The sequence below is a fragment of the Arachis stenosperma genome, chromosome 6 (assembly GCF_014773155.1).
Source record: "Arachis stenosperma cultivar V10309 chromosome 6, arast.V10309.gnm1.PFL2, whole genome shotgun sequence".
NCBI lineage: Eukaryota > Viridiplantae > Streptophyta > Magnoliopsida > Fabales > Fabaceae > Arachis > Arachis stenosperma.
Genome location: NC_080382.1, coordinates 50,001,215 through 50,020,804, shown reverse-complemented (window position 1 = coordinate 50,020,804; position 19,590 = coordinate 50,001,215). Strand labels below are relative to the sequence as shown.

The 19,590-nt window shown below is 40.9% G+C and overlaps 1 non-coding gene across 1 annotated transcript; it reads left to right on the top strand.

Annotated features, from left to right (window-relative positions):
* Positions 1–16,552: 16,552 nt before the first annotated feature.
* LOC130937576 (small nucleolar RNA R71) lies at positions 16,553–16,660 on the top strand. Its single transcript, XR_009068789.1, has one exon. It is a non-coding gene; the product is annotated as a small nucleolar RNA R71 (small nucleolar RNA).
* The last annotated feature ends 2,930 nt before the right edge of the window (positions 16,661–19,590 follow it).

Genomic DNA, 19,590 nt, shown 5'->3' with positions numbered 1-19,590 from the left:
ACGCCAGATCCATTCCCGACCAAAGGTGAAGTCGGGTTCTCAACTGGAACACTGGGATCGGACATCGGAACCTCATCCTCGGTAGGAGCAGGAACAATCTTTCCCTCCACAACAACGTTATCCGTACTGAATAAGCTCAGATCCAGGTCTGGAGCAAGAACCCGGACCTGATCCCTCAAATTCACAAACATAGCATCCATACCCTTGGCCACATGACCTTCCAGCTCGTAAAAATCATCCCGAGCAGATTGCAACTTCTCCTTTGTCTCCACAAGCTCGGCATACAGCTTAGTATAATTCTCTGTAGCCGCCTTCGCCATCTCCTCAGATGTCTTCGCTGACGCCACAGCCGCGGTAGCTTTAGCTTTCTCTTTCTCCAAAGACGCCTCCAGCTCAGTAATCCTGGCAGCCTTCAGTTGACTAATCCTCTCAAACTCAGACTGAGCCTTCTCAAGTCGGGAGCTGGTCGCACCAATAGGGGATTTCTTGAACTCCCGGGCAATAGCGGCATGAAGACTAGCCATCCGGACACAGCTCCGCGCCATATACTGAAAATGATGCTCCATAGACACATCATCAGTAGAAATAAAGGTCTGAGGGAGAATATGCTGCTCAACCCAACCAAGAGCATCAAAATCCTTATCATTGAAACCGGCAGGCTCTTGAGAGGTCCTCTGCTTCTTGGGAGGAGGACCCGAGAACGGAGGAGGAGAAGAGGTAGCAGGCCCAGAGGTCGGAGGATCCTGACTTATAGCTCGGGAGTGGGGAGTCGGAATAGTCTTCGACCGAGTCTGAACACCCACAGTAGTCTTCTGCGGAGAAGATCGGGCGGAAGCCTCCCCGGCCTCGATATTCCGAGCAGCCACAGACTTCTTCGTCCGGCGAAGGAACTTCATAGAATCCGCCTGAGAAGACATCTCTGCAAGAAATAAAAAAGAAAAGGATTACCACAACAGAAATTCCACCAAAAACAAGCAAAACCAAAAAACCAAAAAGATGAATCTCGGAAGAGGTCGGGAGCTACCTAACTCGGAACGGAGAAGGCTTGGATCTCCCAACATTTTCTTCATGTCCAAGTGAGGTGCCCGACCCCATAAACTGCTCACCACACCCACAAAAGCCTGCTCCACCTCATCTAGACTCTCAAAGGTATACTTAGCAGACACTATATTCTCCTGCCAACAAAGAGGAAAAGAAGGCTCCCCACTCTCATCTAGAAAGAAAGGTCGGACATCTCCAGCAGCCCGGACCTTGAAATAAAAGTTCTTAAAATCGTGAAAAGACTCATCATACAGGGTACAAAACTTCCTCCCCTGGAGACCCAAGATACCTTCCCTCCACCTGAACCCGGCTTCGTCAACACAAACAAATAGGAAAAAAGGGAAATAGAGGGAGAGACACCCAGAAACTGACACAAAAGTTGAAACAGCTTTAAAAATGCCCAAGAATTTGGATGGAGCTGCGTAGGGGCAAGGTTACAAGACCACAACACCTCGGACTCCAGGTCGGTAAAAGGAAGTCGGACACTCAGCTTAGAGAAAAAACAATCATAAGCGTAAAAGAAGAGCTTCTCGGAACTATCTAAAGGCGGGAAGCAAACTCTCTCCTCGGAATCCGGGGCTACTAATTCATAATCCCTCTCAGACTCTCTATCTTCACATATGCTACATTGCCTACGAAACCTAGCTAAATACTCAGAATCTACCACAGAAGGGACTTTTAGAGGAACAGGATCTACCCAACCAAGACCACTCGGAATCTTGGTCGACATCGCTTGAAGAACTTTTCGAGACATAAAAATCTTGCCTACAAAGAAAAATACAAACAGCAAGCAAAAATCATAAAGCAGACGGCGAAAACCCATTCAGCAAAACAAGAAACAAAGATCTTTTAGAAAAAAAAATGCAGCAACCCGAAACGAAATACCAGAGAAAGGAGCCCCCCCATACAAACAAACAAAGTGATGGCGGCGCCTCTTTTCGGGGCAACCCAGGCATAGAGAAAAAGAAACAAACAAAGAGCCACACAAAAGAAACAGAAGCATATGTGCACAAGAAAAGAGATGGGAAAAAACCTGGAAGAAGGAAGCGAGGACGACGAGCTCCAAAGGCAAGGAGAACGGAACGGCGGCGCAGAGGAAACCCCGGAAAAGCACGCGGAAAAATTCGGAGAGCAAAGAGAAAAGCGATGCTCGAAAAAGGAAATGGCGAAACTTAAAAAACAAAGAAGGGAACAGAATAAACGAAAGGAAGGGAGCAAATAAATAATACCGTCACAGAGCCCGAACGGAAATCGAGGAGAAACGGTAAAATGCAATAAATGCAGGAACGGTCATTTTGAATTTTGAAAAGACTACTATGCCCGAGCTCGACCTCCCAAAAAAGGACGAACTCGGGCAGGGGCACTGTTCATACCCTGACCGAGCTCCTCCAGCTCGGCAAAATCATAAAAGGTCCGACCTCATCTTAAGGCTCACGCCTAAAGGTCGGACCTCGGACGATAATGCAAGGAAGGCCCATCAGAAGGAACACAGCCCAAAATCTAAAGGCCGAAAAGGCCTAGAAGAGGCGGTTCCACAAAGATAGAGATAAAACTCCCAAAAGATAAGATAAGATAAGAATATCTTATCCAGGGAAGATCACGGCCAACTACTATAAATACACTGGAGCACCCAGGTATGAGACACATTCCACATTCTACACATATCTGCTTGGACCCATGCTAACTTAAGCATCGGAGTGTCATTGCAGGTACAACCACCCGCCGCTCAGCGCATCAAGCTCGGGTCACGGAACCCCCACCTCGGGTCTTGCCAGACGACCGAGCTCCACGTTTCAGGTAACCCTCGGAACAATTCCCATCCTAATGCATGCCAATTCAATGGCCATGGTGAATCCCCTTGTGACTATCAAGAGACACCACCATATGCCTATGAGCCATATCCTCAACATAGCCATCAACTATGCTCCCAAGCCTCTTTTCACCAAACACCTCCATATGACCCTAACCCACACTCATCATACCAACCACCTTTCGAGCCTTATGAGCCATATATGGAACCACCACAATCTCTACACTTCCAAGAACCCCTTCCATACTATTACCAAGAGGAACCACCTCCAATGTTTGCAAATTTCCATTTGCAAGATGAATTTTGCTTTCAACCACAACCTCCCAGGGAAGAATATTCATGTCCATCGATCCAAGAGCAAGATGATCTTACTTACCTTAGCAAGTTAGAACAAGAATCAAGGGATCACCTCAAGGAAGCAATGGATCAATTTTAAGAAACCATGGAGTATGTTGTGCAATGGGTGGAAATATTAGAAACTGTTGAACAACCACAACCCTATCAAGAAGAACCACCTTCCTATTATGAACCCTTTCTCCAAAACAATGAACCCTCATATCCACCCCAAGCCCCAATAGATGATGAGTCTCTCACTTTGCTACTTCAAGGACAACAAGAAATGCAAGGGGAGACACTAGAATTTATGGCTACCTTGACCGAGGTGGTAAACCGATTAGCCTCCCAATGCTTGAGTACTCAAGGCACTCCCATGGCCACATATGGAGAATCAAAGGAAGAGCATAGCATGCGGGAGATATTGGAAACTCTGGTGGAAAAGGAGGAATATTACTTTGTGTTAGAACAATTAGAGGAGCCTATGATCACTGAAGAAAAGGAAGAAATGGTTGAAGACTTAGGAGATGCGGAACCTCCATGAGAATCTAGAACCACATAACATACTTCCAAGAAGATTGAAGTTGATGTTGAGGAGGAGAATGCACAACCTCCAAACAATTTTTGAATGAAGACTTGGAGGGAATGAAGCAAGAATTGAGTTCCCTTGGTGATGAAGATCATGCATCCAACCTTCTTGGTAAAGAATCCTTTGAACTTGAAGAATCTTCTCCCAATGAGATAGAAAGTAATATGGAGGTAGATTTCTCACACCTTCCCACTTATGATTTGAGTGACGGAGAAGAGTTATATGAAATTGATGAACAAAGGATTGAATTAGAAGAAGATTGTAAAAAGGTGGAGGAAATCAAGGAAGAACACAAGGGAGTAGAGATTGCAAGACCATTGGAGATACCTCTCCCCAAGCCATCACCATCCTTTCTTCCATTCAAGTGGGTAAACACCTTATACTTAAGCTTTATTATCCCCCTTGAATATGGTTTACTTGAGACGGATGGTCAACTTAGACATATTTGTGGCTTTAAGAGTAAAAGAGAGATGGTTGGTGGTTGGAAACATCATTCTAGGTTCATTATGGCTACATGTTCAAAGCTTAATCGCAAGGGTTGGTGTAGAACTAGATTGTTTGGGTCTAGAAGGGTGTTCGGGTACTACATTGAGAATTCATCTTGCTCACCACCCGGATGGAACAAGGAAGATCAATTTGAGGACGGGTGTCAAAACAAAGTGTGGGACCCCGGATCGCACAAGGAGAATCAACTTTGGGAGCCCATGGTTTGTGAGGAACTCCATCAAAACATGATGATTTTAATTTTGAAGAATGGAGCTTATTGGAAGTTCAAGCATTGGTGGGTGTTCCAAGATGAGTTTAAGCACAAGCCACCTTGAGAGGAGTTCCCCATAAGTTCAACTTAAGGACAATAAACAAAAGTGCTAGGTGGGAGACACACCAACATGGTAAAATCTTTTCATTTTTTCCTTTGTAAATATTGGTAGAAATTAACTTAATTTCATGTTTTGTTTAGTTCGTCAAGTTTATTTGGTAGTTTAGCAAGTTGAATAAGGTTTTATGGTATTTTGGTAGCTGTTTGAAGGCTTGGAAAGCTTGGTTTGGTGCAAGAACTTGGAAAATTTTGAAAAACAGAGCACCAACCCGCGCGTACGCGTGCATCAAGCATTTTCAACCATCCACGCGCACGCGTCAGGAACTCGTACGCGTGGATTGAAAAATTCTACCTCCCAGCCAAAAAGCCCGAGAGTTGTGCCTGCACTATGATTTCAGCCAAATTCTATGATTTCAGGTATTTTCTGGCTGAAATTGAGGGACCTGAGCAAAAATCTGATTTAGAGGCTGACAAAGGACTGTAGATGCTGTTGGATTCTGACCTCCCTGCACTCGAAGTGGGTATTCTATTGCTACAGAACTCCAAATGGCGCGCTCTCAACTGCGTTGGAAAGTAGACATCTAGGACTTACCAGCAATATATAACAGTCCATACTTTGCTGAAGTTTTGACGACGCAAACTGGCGTTCAAACGCCCCTTCTTTGCCCTATTCTGAAGTTAAAACGCTAGAATTGGCATAAAAGTTGGAGTTAAACGCCCAAACTGGCACCAAAGCTGGTGTTTAACTCCAAGAGAAGTCTCTACACATGTAAAGCTCAATGCTCAGCCCAAGCACACACCAAGTGGGCCCAAAAGTGGATTTCTGCATCATTTACCTATTTCTGTAAACCCTAGTAGCTAGTTTTCTTAAAAATAGGACCTTTTACTATTGTATTTTCATCTTTTGGTCATCTTTTGATCTCTTGATCACGTTTTGGGGAGGCTGGCCTCACGGCCATACCTGAACCTTGTTCTTATGTATTTTCAACGGTGGAGTTTCTACACACCATAGATTAAGGTGTGGAGCTCTGCTGTTCTTCGAGTATTAATGCAATTACTATTGTTCTTCTATTCAAGTCAAGCTTATTCTTGTTCTAAGATACTCACTCACACTTCAACCTGATGAATGTGATGATCCGTGACACTCATCATCATTCTCACATATGAACGCGTCCCTGACAACCACTTCCGTTCTATTTAAGATTGAGAGTGTATCTCTTGGATTCCTGGTCCATGCGATTGATTGCCTTGCCTGACAACCGAGCCTTCAATTCCTTGAGATCAGAGTCTTCGTGGTATAAGTTAGAATTATTTGCGGCCATTCCTAAGATCCGGAAAGTCTAAACCTTGTTTGTGGTATTTCGAGTGGGATCTGAGATGGGATGACTGTGCCGAGCTTCAAACTCGTGACTGTAGGGCGTAGTGACAGACGCAAAAGGATAGTAAATCCTATTCCTACATGATCGATAACCAACAGCTGATTAGCCATGTAGGAAACCGTAGAGGACCTTTTTCACTGAGAGGACAGGAGGTAGCCATTGACACCGGTGAAACCCAACATATAGCTTGCCATGGAAGGGAGTAAGAAGGATTGGATGAAGGCAGTAGAAAAGCAGAGATTCAAGAAGAATGAAGCATCTCCATACGCTTATATGAAATTCCCACCAATGATTTACATAAGTATCTCTATCTTTATCTTTCTGTTTTATTTATCTTTTTAATCATTAAAACTCCATAACCATTTGAATCCGCCTGACTGAGATTTACATGGTGACCATAGCTTGCTTCAAGCCGACAATCTCCGTGAGATCGACCCTTACTCACGTAACATATTACTTGGACGACCCAGTGTACTTGCTGGTTAGTTGTGCGAAGTTGTGACAAAGTGTGATTCACGTTTGAGAGCTCCAAGTCTATTGGCGCCATTGTTGATGATCACAATTTCATGCACCAAGTTTTTGGCGCCGTTGCCGGGGATTGTTCGAGTGTGGACAACTGACGGTTCGTCTTGTTGCTTAGATTAGGTAATTTTCTTTTTATTTTATTTTCAAAATGTTTTCAAAAATCTTTCAAAATTTTTCTTCTTTTTTGTTTTTCCAAAAATAATTTTCGAAAAACCCAAAAAAATCCATAAAATCAGAAAAACTCAAAAATGTTTCATGGTTCTTGTTTGTATCTAGGGCCAAATTTTAAGTTTGGTGTCAATTGCATGATTTTAATTGTCTTGCAATTTTCGAAACACATACATTGTGTTCTTGATGATCTTCAAGTTGTTCTTGATGAATTGCCTTGTTTGATCTTCATGATTTATTGATTGCACTGCATGATGTTCTACATATGCATTCGTGCATTCATATGGCCCAAACATGAGAAAGTTCTAAGTTTAGTATCCTTCATATTTTCTGTAATTAAGAAAACTAAGTTCTTGATGTTCATCTTGATCATCAATATTGTTCTTGGTGTTCATCTTGAAGTTCATAATGTTCTTGCATATATCTTGTGTTTTGATCCAAGAAATTATATGTTTCGACTAAACTTGTTGTTTTTCAAAATTGAAAACATATCTTCTTGAATAAATGATTTAGCAAAATGAAGATCCAAGAACATAAAGCAGAGGCATTACAGAGAAAAAGCTGGGCGTTCAAAACGCCCAGTGAAGAAGGAAAATTGGCGTTTAAACGCCAGCCAGGGTACCTGGTTGGGCGTTTAAACGCCCAGTAAAGAAGGAAAACTGGCATTTAAACGCCAGCCAGGGTACCTGACTGGGCGTTTAAACGCCCAAACCATGCAACAATTGGGCATTAAACGCCTAAAACATGTAGCTCCTGGGCGTTTAACGCCAGGATGACACAAGAAGAGGAGTTTTGTTTTCAAATCAAATCTTTTTCAAATCTTCATATTTTTTTTTTCAAAATCAAATCTCTTTTCATATCAAATATTTTCAATCATATCTTTTTCAAAATCATATCTTTTCAAACATATCTTTTTCAAAAATAAAATCTTTTTAATTTCCTTTTCAAATCTTTTTCAAAATAAATTTCAATCATATATTGTTAATCACATCTTTTTCAAAGCATAACTTTTTCAAAAATTTGATTTCAAAATCTTTTCTAACTTCTTATCTTTTCAAAATTTATTTTCAAATCTTTTTCAACTAACTAATTAACTCTTTGTTTGTTTTACTATTTCTTATCTTTTTCAAAACCACAACCAATTTTTCAAAAATTTATTTTAAATTTTATTCTCTTTATTTTCGAAAATTTCTTCCCCTCTCTCATCTTTTTCTATTTGAACACTGATGGACGAAATTGTGATCCTTAAAGTTGTACTCCTTGTACTCGTATGGAATTTAAAATTGGCACGTGTGGACACAACTCCGTTCAACTTAACCAGCAAGTGTACTGGGTCATCCAAGTAATACCTTACGTGAGTAAGGGTCGATCCCACAGAGATTGTTGGTATGAAGCAAGCTATGGTCACCTTGTAAATCTCAGTTAGGCAGATTAAATGTTTATGGGTTTCGAAATTAAAAATAAAACGAAAATAAAAGGGATAGAAATACTTATGTAAATCAGTAGTGGGAATTTCAGATAAGTGTATGGAGATACTGTGCTCCTCTTGAATCTCTACTTTCTTATTACATTCATCCAATCCTTCTTACTCCTTTCCATGGCAAGCTGTATGTAGGGCATCACCGTTGTCAGTGGCTACATCTCATCCTCTCAGTGAAAACGTTCCTATGCTCTGTCACAGCACGGCTAATCATCTGTCGGTTCTCAATCAGGTTGGAGTAGAATCCATTGATTCTTTTGTGCTTGTCATCACGCCCAGCCTTCAAAAGTTTGAAGTTCGTCACAGTCATTCAATCCCAGAATCCTACTCGGAATACTATAGACAAGGTTTAGACTTTCCGGATTTTCATGAATGCCGCCATCTATCTAGCTTATACCACGAAGATTCTATTGGGGAATCTAAGAGATATGCGCCCGGCCTAAGGTAGAACGGAAGTGGTTGTCAATCACGCGGGTTCATAGGTAAGAATGATGATGAGTGTCACGGATCATCACATTCATCAAAGTTAAGTGTAACGTATATCATGGAATAAGAATAAAAGAGAATTGAATAGAAAGTAATAGTAATTGTATTGAAACTTGAGGTACAGCAGAGCTCCACACCCTTAATCTATGGTGTGCAGAAACTCCACTGTTGAAAATACATAAGTAAAAGGTTCAGGCATGGCCAATTGGCCAGCCCCCAAAACATGATCACAGGATTCAAAATACAATCCAGGATGAGATTATGATAGTAAAAAGTTCTATTTATAATAAACTAGCTCCTAGGGTTTACATGAGTAAGTAATTGATGCATAAATCCACTTCCGGGGCCCACTTGGTGTATGTTTGGGCTGAGCTTGATCTATTCACGAGCTGAGGCTTTTATTGGAGTTGAACTCCAAGTTATGACGTGTTTTGGGCGTTCAACTCCGGATCATGACGTGTTTCTGGCGTTTAACTCCAGACAGCAGCATGTACTTGGCGTTCAACGCCAAGTTACGTCGTCAATTTCCGAATAAAGTATGGACTATTATATATTGCTGGAAAGCCCTGGATGTCTACTTTCCAACGCCGTTGAGAGCGCGCCATTTGGAGTTCTGTAGCTCCAGAAAATCCATTTTGAGTGCAGGGAGGTCAGATTCCAACAGCATCAGCAGTCCTTTTGTCAGCCTTTTTCAGAGTTTTGCTCAAATCCCTCAATTTCAGCCAGAAATTACCTGAAATCACAGAAAAACACACAAACTCATAGTAAAGTCCAAAAATGTGAATTTAACATAAAAACTAATGAAAACATCCCTAAAAGTAGCTTAAACTTACTAAAAACTACCTAAAAACAATGCCAACAAGCGTATAAATTATCCGCTCATCACAACACCAAACTTAAATTGTTGATTGTCCCCAAGCAACTGAAAATCAATTAGGATAAAAAGAAGAGAATATACTATAAATTCCAAAATATCAATGAATATTACTTATAATTAGATGAGCGGGACTTGTAGCTTTTTGCTTCTGAACAGTTTTGGCATCTCACTTTTTCCTTTGAAGTTTTGAATGATTGGCTTCTCTAGGAACTTAGAATTTCGGATAGTGTTATTGACTTTCCTAGTTAAGCATGTTGATTCTTGAACACAGCTACTTATGAGTCTTGGCCGTGGCCCTAAGCACTTTGTTTTCCAGTATTACCACCGGATACATAAATGCCACAGACACATAACTGGGTGAACCTTTTCAGATTGTGACTCAGCTTTGCTAGAGTCCCCAGTTAGAGGTGTCCAGTGCTCTTAAGCACACTCTTTTTGCTTTGGATCACGACTTTAACCACTCAGTCTCAAGCTTTTCACTTGGACCTTCATGACACAAGCACATGGTTAGGGACAACTTGATTTAGCCGCTTAGGCCTGGATTTTTTTTCCTTGGGCCCTCCTATCCATTGATGCTCAAAGCCTTGGATCCTTTTTACCCTTGCCTTTTGGTTTTAAGGGCTATTGGCTTTTTCTGCTTGCTTTTTCTTTTTCTTTCTAAATTTTTTTTTCACCATTTTTTTTTTCGCAAGCTTTCTTTTTCACTGCTTGTTCTTGCTTCAAGAATCAATTTCATGATTTTTCAGATCATCAATAACATTTCTCTTTATTCATCATTCTTTCAAGAGCCAACAATTTTAACATTCATAAATAACAAGATCAAAAGATATATGCACTGTTTAAGCATTCATTCAGAAAACAAAAAGTGTTGTCACCACATCAATATAATTAAATTAAATTCAAGGATAAATTCGAAATTCATGTACTTCTTGTTCTTTTGAATTAAAACATTTTTCTTTTAAGAGAGGTGAAGGATTAATGGATTTTATTCATAGCTTTAAGGTATGGTTACATACTAATGATCATGAAATAAAGACACAAAACATAGATAAACACAATATTAAAAACCGAAAAGCAGAAAGAAATAAGAACAAGGAATGAGTCCACCTTAGTGGCGTCTTCTTCTTGAAGGACCAATGATGTTCTTAAGCTCTTCTATGTCCCTTCCTTGCCTTTGTTGCTCCTCCCTCATTGCTCTTTGATCTTCTCTTATTTCTTGGAGAATGATGGAGTGCTCATGATGTTCCACCCTTAATTGTTCCACATTGTGGCTTAAATCTTCTAAGGAGGTGTTGAGTTGCTCCCAATAGTTGTTGGGAGGAAAGTGCATCCCTTGAGGCATCTCAGGGATTTCTTGATGATGAGCTTCCTCATGCATCTCTTGAGAACCGTGAGGGGCTTCTCTTGCTTGCTCCATCCTCTTCTTGGTGATGGGCTTATCCTCTTCAATGAGGGTATCTCCTTCTATGATGACTCCAGCTGAGTAACATAGATGGCAAATAAGGTGAGGGAAAGCTAGCCGTGTGGTGCGCGAAATTGTGATCACTACACAACTTTGCACAACTAACCAGCAAGTGCACTGGGTCGTCCAAGTAATACCTTACGTGAGTAAGGGTCGATCCCACGGAGATTGTTGGTATGAAGCAAGCTATGGTCACCTTGTAAATCTCAGTCAGGCAGACTCAAATGGGTATAGTGATGTACGAATAAAGCATAAAGATAAAGATAGAGGTACTTATGTAATTCATTGGTAGGAACTTCAGATAAGCGTATGAAGATGCCTTTCCTTCCGTCTCTCTACTTTCCTACTGTCTTCATCCAATCCTTCTTACTCCTTTCCATGGCAAGCTTGTGTAGGGTTTCACCGTTGTCAGTGGCTACCTCCCATCCTCTCAGTGAAAATGTTCCCATGCTCTGTCACAGCATATGGCTAATCAGCTATCGGTTCTCGGTCAGGCCGGAATAGAGTCCATTGATTCTTTTGCGTCTGTCACTAACGCCCCGCCTGCTAGGAGTTTGAAGCACGTCACAGTCATTCAATCATTGAATCCTACTCAGAATACCACACACAAGGTTAGACCTTCCGGATTCTCTTGAATGCCGCCATCAGTTCTTGCCTATACTACAAAGACTCTGATCTCACGGAATGGCTGGCTCGTTTGTCAGGCGAGCACTCGGTTGTCAGGCGATCAACCATGCATCGTGTATCAGGAATCCAAGAGATATTCACTAGAGCCTTGATTGCTTGTAGAACAGAAGTGGTTGTCAGTCACCTTGCTCATAGGTGAGAATGATGATGAGTGTCACGGATCATCACATTCATCAAATTGAAGAACAAGTGATATCTTGGACAAAGAACAAGCGGAATTGAATAGAAGAACAATAGTAATTGCATAAATACTCGAGGTACAGCAGAGCTCCACACCTTAATCTATGGTGTGTAGAAACTCCACCGTTGAAAATACATAAGAACAAGGTCTAGGCATGGCCGTGAGGCCAGCCTCCCAATGATCTAAGAACTAGATGTCCAAAGATGAAAATACAATAGTAAAAGGTCCTATATATAGAGAACTAGTAGCCTAGGGTGTACAGAGATGAGTAAATGACATAAAAATCCACTTCCGGGCCCACTTGGTGTGTGCTTGGGCTGAGCAATGAAGCAATTTCGTGTAGAGACTCTTCTTGGAGTTAAACACCAGCTTTTATGCCAGTCTGGGCATTTAACTCCCATTTAGGTGCCAGTTCCGGCGTTTAACGCTGGAATTTCTGAGGGTGACTTTGAACGCCGATTTGGGCCATCAAATCTTGGACAAAGTATGGACTATCATATATTGCTGGAAAGCCCAGGATGTCTACTTTCCAACGCCGTTGTGAGCGCGCCAATTGGGCTTCTGTAGCTCCAGAAAATCCACTTTGAGTGCAGGGAGGTAAGAATCCAACAGCATCTGCAGTCCTTTTCAGTCTCTGGATCAGATTTTTGCTCAGGTCCCTCAATTTCAGCCAAAAAATACCTGAAATCACAGAAAAACACACAAACTCATAGTAAAGTCCAGAAAAGTAAATTTTAACTAAAAACTAATAAAAATATACTAAAAACTAACTAGATCATACTAAAAACATACTAAAAACAATGCCAAAAAGGGTACACATTATCCGCTCATCACAACACCAAACTTAAATTGTTGCTTGTCCCCAAGCAACTGAAAATCAAATAAGATAAAAAGAAGAGAATATACTATAGACTCCAAATTATCAATGAAACTTAGCTCCAAATTAGATGAGCGGGACTAGTAGCTTTTTGCCTCCGAACAGTTTTGGCATCTCACTTTATCCTCTGAAATTCAGAATGATTGGCTTCTCTAGGAACTCAGAATCCAGATAGTGTTGTTGATTCTCCTAGTTAAGTATGATGATTCTTGAACATAGCTACTTATTGAGTCTTGGCCGTGGCCCAAAGCACTCTGTCTTCCAGTATTACCACCGGATACATACATGCCACAGACACATAATTGGGTGAACCTTTTCAGATTGTGACTCAGCTTTGCTAAAGTCCCCAATTAGAGGTGTCCAGGTTTCTTAAGCACACTCTTTTTGCCTTGGATCACAACTTTATTTCTTTCTTTTTCTTTCTTTTTCTCTTTCTCCTCTTTTTTTTCGTTTTTTTTTTGTATTCACTGCTTTTTCTTGCTTCAAGAATCATTTTTATGATTTTTCAGATCCTCAGTAACATGTCTCCTTTTTCATCATTCTTTCAAGAGCCAACAATTTTAACATTCATGAACAACAAATTCAAAAGACATATGCACTGTTTAAGCATACATTCAGAGAACAAAAGCATTGCCACCACATCAAACTAATTAAGCTAGTTTTAAAGATGAATTCGAAATCCTGTACTTCTTGTTCTTTTGTGATAAAAACAGTTTTCAATTAAGAAAGGTGATGGATTCATAGGACATTCATAACTTTAAGGAATAGACACTAAGACACTAATGATCATAAGACACAAACATAGACAAACATAAGCATTAATTTTCGAAAAACAGAAAATAAAGAACAAGGAGATTAAAGAACGGGTCCACCTTAGTGATGGCGGCTTGTTCTTCCTCTTGAAGGTCCTATGGAGTGCTTGAGCTCCTCAATGTCTCTTCCTTGCCTTTGTTGCTCCTCTCTCATGATTCTTTGATCTTCTCTAATTTCATGGAGGAGGATGGAATGTTCTTGGTGCTCCACCCTTAGTTGTCCCATGTTGGAACTTAATTCTCCTAGGGAGGTGTTCAGTTGCTCCCAATAGTCTTGTGGAGGAAAGTGCATCCCTTGAGACATCTCAGGGATCTCATGATGAGAGGGGTCTCTTGTTTGCTCCATCCTTTTCTTAGTGATGGGCTTGAGGTCACGCCTTCTCAGTTGAACTGGCTTCCCTCTTGAATCTCTCTTTCATTGAGCGCCCTCTTCATAAATATCTATGAGGACTTGGTCCAACCTTTGATCAAAGTTGAACCTTCTTCATGGCCACAACTTCATAGAAGTGGTCTTGATGCACCCTTGAGATGAATCTCTCCATCTCCCATGACTCGGAGGTGGAAGCTTTTGCCTTCCCTTTCCTCTTTCTAGAGGTTTCTCCGGCCTTGGATGCCATAAATGGTTATGGAAAAACAAAAAGCAATGCTTTTACCACACCAAACTTAAAAGGTTTGCTCGTCCTCGAGCAAAAGAAGAAAGAAGAGAGTAGAAGAAGAAGAAAGGAGGAAGAAGGGAAGGGCTTTGTGTTCGGCCATGTATGGGTGGGTTTGGGTGGGGAAGTGGTTTGAATTTGAATGGTGAAGGGTTTTTGGGGAAGAGGTATTGAGGTGATTGGTGAATGAGTGAAGAAGAGAGAGAGTGGTGGGGTGGGTGGGGATCCTGTGGGGTCCACAGATCCTGTGGTGTCAAGGAAAAGTCATCCCTGCACCAAATGGTGAACAAAATCACGTTTTAAGCCAATTCTGGCGTTAAACGCCGGGCTGGTGCCCATTTCTGGCGTTTAACGCCAGGTTCTTGCCCTTTCCTGGCGTTTAACGCCAGTCTGGTGCCCCTTTCTGGCGTTAAACGCCCAGATTGGTGCCAGACTGGGCGTTAAACGCCCAACTGCTACTCTTACTGGCGTTTAAACGCCAGTAAGTTCTTCCTCCAGGGTGTGCTATTTTTCTTCCTATTTTTCATTCTGTTTTTGCTTTTTCAATTGATTTTGTGACTTCTCATGATCATCAACCTACAAAATAAAATAAAATAACAAAAGAAAATAGTCAAAATATAACATTGGGTTGCCTCCCAACAAGCGCTTCTTTAATGTCAGTAGCTTGACAGATGGCTCTCATGGAGCCTCACATTTTCTCAGAGCAATGTTGGAACCTCCCAACACCAAACTTAGAGTTTGAATGTGGGGGTTCAACACCAAACTTAGAGTTGGTTGTGGCCTCCCAACACCAAACTTAGAGTTTGACTGTGGGGGCTCTGTTTGGCTCTGTTTTGAGAGAAGCTCTTCATGCTTCCTCTCCATGATGACAGAGGGATATCCTTGAGCCTTAAACACCAAGGATTCTTCATTCACTTGAATGATCAACTCTCCTCTATCAACATCAATCACAGCCTTTGCTGTGGCCAGGAAGGGTCTGCCAAGGATGATGGTTTCATCCATGCACTTCCCAGTCTCTAGGACTATGAAATCAGCAGGGATGTAATGGTTTTCAATCTTCACCAAAACATCCTCTACAAGTCCATGAGCTTGTTTTCTTGAGTTGTCTGCCATCTCTAATGAGATTCTTGCAGCTTGCACCTCAAAGATCCCTAGCTTCTCCATCACAGAAAGAGGCATGAGGTTTACACTTGACCCTAAGTCACACAGAGCCTTCTTGAAGGTCATGGTGCCTATGGTACAAGGTATTGAAAACTTCGCAGGATCTTGTCTCTTTTGAGGTAATTTCTGCCTAGACAAGTCATCTAGTTCTTTGGTGAGCAAAGGGGGTTCATCCTCCCAAGTCTCATTTCCAAATAACTTGTCATTTAGCTTCATGATTGCTCCAAGGTATTTAGCAACTTGCTCTTCAGTGACATACTCATCCTCTTCAGAGGAAGAATACTCATCAGAGCTCATGAAAGGCAGAAGTAAGTCCAATGGAATCTCTATGGTCTCATTTTGAGCCTCAGATTCCCATGGTTCCTCATTGGGGAACTCAATGGAGGTCAGTGCACGCCCACTGAGGTCTTCCTCAGTGGCGTTCACTTTCTTTCCTTCCTCTCCAAATTCGGCCATGTTGATGGCCTTGCACTCTCCTTTTGGATTTCTTCTGTATTGCTTGGGAGAGTACTAGGAGGGAGTTCAGTAACTTTCTTGCTCAGCTGTCCCACTTGTGCCTCCAAATTCCTAATGGAGGACCTTGTTTCAGTCATGAAACTTTGGGTGGTTTTGATTAGATCAGAGACCATAGTTGCTAAGTCAGAGGGGTTCTGCATAGAATTCTCTGTCTGTTGCTGAGAAGATGATGGAAAAGGCTTGCCATTGCTAAACCTGTTTCTCCCACCATTATTGTTGTTGAAACCTTGTTGAGGTCTCTCTTGATTCTTCCATGAGAAATTTGGGTGATTTCTCCATGAAGAATTATAGGTGTTTCCATAGGGTTCTCCTAGGTAATTCACCTCTTCCATTGAAGGGTTCTCAGGATCATAGGCTTCTTCTTTAGATGAAGCGTCCTTAGTACTGCTTGGTGCATTTTGCATTCCAGACAGACTTTGAGAGATCAAATTGACTTGTTGAGTCAATATCTTGTTCTGAGCCAATATGGCATTCAGAGCATCAATCTCAAGAACTCCTTTCTTCTGATTAGTCCTATTGTTCACAGGATTCCTTTCAGAAGTGTACATGAATTGGTTATTTGCAACCATTTCAATCAGCTCTTGAGCTTCTGTAGGCGTCTTCTTCAAATGAAGAGATCCTCCAGCAGAACTATCCAAAGACATCTTGGATAGTTCAGAGAGACCATCATAGAAAATACCTATGATGCTCCATTCAGAAAGCATGTCAGAAGGACATTTTCTGATCAATTGCTTGTATCTTTCCCAAGCTTCATAGAGGGATTCTCCATCCTTCCGTCTGAAGGTTTGGACTTCCACTCTAAGCTTACTCAATTTTTGAGGTGGAAAGAACTTTGCCAAGAAGGCATTGACTAGCTTTTCCCATGAGTCCAGGCTTTCTTTAGGTTGTGAGTCCAACCATGTCCTAGCTCTGTCTTTTACAGCAAAAGGGAATAGCATAAGTCTATAGACCTCAGGGTCTACCCCATTAGTCTTGACAGTGTCACAGATTTGCAAGAATTCAGCTAAGAACTGATGAGGATCTTCCAATGAAAGTCCATGAAACTTGCAATTCTGTTGCATTAGAGAAACTAATTGAGGCTTAAGCTCAAAGTTGTTTGCTCCAATGGCAGGGATAGAGATGCTTCTCCCATAGAAGTCGGGAGTAGGTTCAGTAAAGTCACCCAGCACCTTCCTTGCATTGTTTGCATTGTTGTTGTTTTCGGCTGCCATGGGTTCTTCTTCCTTGAAGATTTCTGTTAGGTCCTCTATAGAGAATTGTGCCTTAGCTTCTCTTAGCTTTCGCTTCAAGGTCCTTTCAGGTTCAGGGTCAGCTTCAACAAGAATGCCTTTGTCTCTGCTCCTGCTCATATGAAAGAGAAGAGAACAAGAAAATGTGGAATCCTCTATGTCACAGTACAGAGATTCCTTGAGGTGTCAGAAGAACAGAAAAATAGAAGAAAGAGGTAGAAGAATTCGAACTAAATTAGAGTGAGTTCGAATTGTGCATTGAGAAGGAGTGATACTCCATAAATAAAAGGATGTGGGAAGAGGGGAAGAGGATTTTCGAAAATTAAGTTAAAGAATTTGAAAACATTTTGAAAAACATTAATTAATTTTCGAAAATAAGAGTGGGAAAGAAATCAAGTGATTTTTGAAAAAGATTTTGAAGTTAGAAGTTAAAAAGATTTTATTGAAAACTATTTTGAAAAAAAGATGTGATTAAAAAGATATGATCGGTTTTAAAAATATGTGATTGAGAAAATATGATTTGAAAACAATTTTAAAAAAGATTTGATAAAAAAAAATTAATGACTTGCCTAACAAGAAAAGATATGATTCAAACATTAAACCTTTCTCAACAGAAAAGGCAACATACTTGAAATGTTCAATCAAATCATTAATTGTTAGCAAGTATCTTTGAAAAAGGAAAGAAATTGATTTTGAAAACATTTGATTGAAAAGATATGATTTGAAAAAGATTTGATTTTGAAAAACTTTGAAAACTTGAAAAAAAATTGATTTGAAAACAAAATCCTCCCCCTTGTGCCATCCTGGCGTTAAACGCCCAGAATGGTGCACATTATGGCGTTTAATGCCCAAAACTCTACCCTTTTGGGCGTTAAACACCCAACCAGGTACCCTGGCTGGCGTTTAAACGCCAGTCTGTCCTTCTTCACTGGGCGTTTTGAACGCCCAGCTTTTTCTGTGCAATTCCTCTGCTGTATGTTCTGAATCTTCAATTCTCTGTATTATTGACTTGAGAAGACACAGATTAAAAATATTTTTGGATTTTTAATAATCAAAATGCAACTAAAATCAAATAACAATGCATGCAAGACACCAAACTTAGCAGTTTGTATACTACTGACACTAATGAGAATGCATATGAGACACACAAAACACTCAAGTCAAGAGAATTTAAAGATTAGAGTAAGAAATCGTCAATAACATCTTGAAGATCCTTAAGACACATGAATGAATGCATGCAATTGACACCAAACTTAAAATGAGACACTAGACTCAAACAAGAAATTTTTGGATTTTATGATTTTGTAATTTTTTTTTTTCGAAAATTATATGGAAAAGAAAATAAAGGTATCAAAATTCTTAATGAGAATTCCAGGAATCATGCAATGTTAGTCTAAAGCTTTAGTCTAAAGGAATTAGACATAGCTAGCTAAGCTTCAGCAGGACATTGCATTCAAGAGCTAAATTGATGATGATCAATCAGCTTTGGTGATGATAAGAACATCACCTTGAAACACTAGAATTCATTCTTAAGAACTCTGAAAAAAAATACCTAATCTAAGCAACAAGATGAACCGTCAGTTGTCCATACTCGAACAATCCCCGGCAACGGCGCCAAAAACTTGGTGCGCGAAATTGTGATCACTACACAACTTTGCACAACTAACCAGCAAGTGCACTGGGTCGTCCAAGTAATACCTTACGTGAGTAAGGGTCGATCCCACGGAGATTGTTGGTATGAAGCAAGCTATGGTCACCTTGTAAATCTCAGTCAGGCAGACTCAAATGGGTATAGTGATGTACGAATAAAGCATAAAGATAAAGATAGAGGTACTTATGTAATTCATTGGTAGGAACTTCAGATAAGCGTATGAAGATGCCTTCCCTTCCGTCTCTCTGCTTTCCTACTGTCTTCATCCAATCCTTCTTACTCCTTTCCATGGCAAGCTTGTGTAGGGTTTCACCGTTGTCAGTGGCTACCTCCCATCCTCTCAGTGAAAATGTTCCCATGCTCTGTCACAGCATATGGCTAATCAGCTGTCGGTTCTCGGTCAGGCCGGAATAGAGTCCATTGATTCTTTTGCGTCTGTCACTAACGCCCCGCCTGCTAGGAGTTTGAAGCACGTCACAGTCATTCAGTCATTGAATCCTACTCAGAATACCACAGACAAGGTTAGACCTTCCGGATTCTCTTGAATGCCGCCATCAGTTCTTGCCTATACCACGAAGACTCTGATCTCACGGAATGGCTGGCTCGTTTGTCAGGCGAGCACTCGGTTGTCAAGCGATCAACCATGCATCGTGTATCTGGAATCCAAGAGATATTCACTAGAGCCTTGATTGCTTGTAGAACAGAAGTGGTTGTCAGTCACCTTGCTCATAGGTGAGAATGATGATGAGTGTCACGGATCATCACATTCATCAAATTGAAGAACAAGTGATATCTTGGACAAAGAACAAGCGGAATTGAATAGAAGAACAATAGTAATTGCATAAATACTCGAGGT